Below are 2,097 nucleotides of genomic sequence, written 5' to 3'. Positions count from 1 at the left end.
AAGTATGGAAAGTTTCTTAAACACTACGTGAAAAAACGTAATTGGCACCGGTTTAAAACCCCTCAATGCAACAGGTTTTGAACCGGTGACAATGTGGGGGTGCCAATTACTAGCATGAAAAGCCACCAGTTTGAACCGGTGGCAAAAATGGTTATTGGCACCGATTAACCGGTGCCTAAAAAGGCCAAATAATTTTATTTTTTTGTCTTTTTTCACTTAACAATTAAACCAACTAAGATAAATAAGAACATCACAATTAAATCGATGACTTTCAATAATATAATCCAAATTTTACAATATATAATAAAAAAAAAATACAATTAATTACAACATATAAATAAATAAAAAACAATTTACAATATAAATTAAAAAAATTACAATATACTCGTAAATCAAAAATATATTACAATATAAATAAAAAAAACCATACACATCTAAATCAATATTCTTGAATCTTGATTCTTCAATTTAAGATCTAAATCAATGTACCTGCACCAATTAAAACAAAAAAAAAATCAATTAATATAAATAAGCTTCGAAAAAAAAAAAAACCAAAAATTCAATCCTAAAATTCAAACCCAGAAAAAAAAGCAGGAATTCAAACCCAGAAAAAAAAAAAAAAAAAAAAAAAAAAAACCAGAAATTCAAATGTATTAAAATCGAATTGAAATATTGAAAAAAATAAACCAGAAATCGGGAAAAAAAAAAATCAAAATGAAATCCTGAATAATAATCAAAATGAAACCAAAAAACAAAAAAAATCAACCCCGAAATCGAAATTGAAAAAATAAACCCAGAAATCCAAAAAGAAAAAAAAATGAAAATCGAGAAAAAAATAAACCCAGAAATCGATATCGAAAAAAATAAACCCAGAAAAAAAAACCAAAAAATTGAAAATAAAGAAAATAAAAAAAAAAACCAATTAAAACTGAATTGAAATGGAAAAAAACCCAGAAAAACCCTAGAAATCACGAAAGTAAAAAAAATTAAATAAAAAACCCCAAAATAAAAACGCATGCATTAACCCAAAATAATCGATTATTTTAACCGAAAATTAACCCAGAAAAATTAAATTGAAACCCAGAAAAATCGAATTAAAATCCAAAATCAAACCCGAAAAAACACATGCAAGAACCCAGAAAATTCGAATAATTAAACCCAAAATCTTGGGTGTTGTTCGGGTCGGAGGTGACGGTGGTTTTGATGAGGTGGCTGCCGTTGAAATTGACGTCTTGGGTGTCGTTCGGGTTCGGGTTCCGGTGATGGTGATTGTTGCTGGTGGTGCTACTGTCGTTGCTGCCATTATTAGGTTGTGGGGGGATTTTTTTAGGGAGAGGAGAGAGAAGAGAGGAGATTAGGAGAGAGAAAGGATGGAGGCTGAGTATGAGGGTGAGGGTAGGGTTAGGGGAATATAAGGGGTTTTTTTTTGTTGTTTAAAAGCTTTTTGCCACCGGTTTGGTTCAAATAGGTGGGAATAATGGTTTTTTCCACCGGTTTGAGCCGAACCGGTGGCAAAAACCTCTTCTAAAAAAGGCGCCTACTTTAATTCATATTTTTGCCACTGGTTTTGAAAAACCGGTGGCATTAAGGCGGTGCCATTTTACTTTTTTCACCTAGTGAAATTTGGTTGCTTTTAAGTAATATCCACTTAAATTCTACCTTAGTAACCTTAGTACAAAACTTCAGTGGACGTAATCGTATTGAGATATTTTCTGTAGTTCAACAATTCTTAGTGCTTGTAGACATGTAGCTAACATCGATGCTGAAATTCTTACATATTGAAAATGCTCTCTCATAACTCAATTTACTAAGGAAATGAATGGCTAATGGCATGGATCCATTAAAGTTAGAGTTGCTCACATTCTCATTGGGTGAAACAAAGCCTTCAATTTGTTTAAGAACTAATATCACATACATTATAAAGTAAAAAACAAAGCTTAATTTAATGTGTTTTGTGGTTGCAAATATGTTAGAAGTGCACATCTTCTGTCTGTATTTTTTTTGATGTCTTGTTTGTGTTGCTAACTGTTTTACTTATTGAAATAAGACTGAGAAACTAATATTGTGCGCATAATATATGCTTCTCTTGTGTGTGCA

General features: G+C 31.1%; 1 long non-coding RNA gene across 1 annotated transcript; it reads right to left on the bottom strand.

Annotated features, from left to right (window-relative positions):
• Positions 1 to 253: 253 nt before the first annotated feature.
• LOC110697756 lies at positions 254 to 1,669 on the bottom strand. Its single transcript, XR_002506562.1, has 2 exons — positions 1,114 to 1,669; positions 254 to 489 (listed from the first exon to the last, which is right to left on the bottom strand). It is a non-coding gene; the product is annotated as an uncharacterized LOC110697756 (long non-coding RNA).
• Between the last annotated feature and the right edge of the window lie 428 nt (positions 1,670 to 2,097).

Source organism: Chenopodium quinoa, unplaced genomic scaffold (assembly GCF_001683475.1).
Source record: "Chenopodium quinoa cultivar QQ74 unplaced genomic scaffold, ASM168347v1, whole genome shotgun sequence".
In the NCBI taxonomy this organism is placed as follows: domain Eukaryota; kingdom Viridiplantae; phylum Streptophyta; class Magnoliopsida; order Caryophyllales; family Amaranthaceae; genus Chenopodium; species Chenopodium quinoa.
Note: the sequence above shows the minus strand (reverse complement) of the source record. Positions and strands in the feature narration are given on the sequence as shown.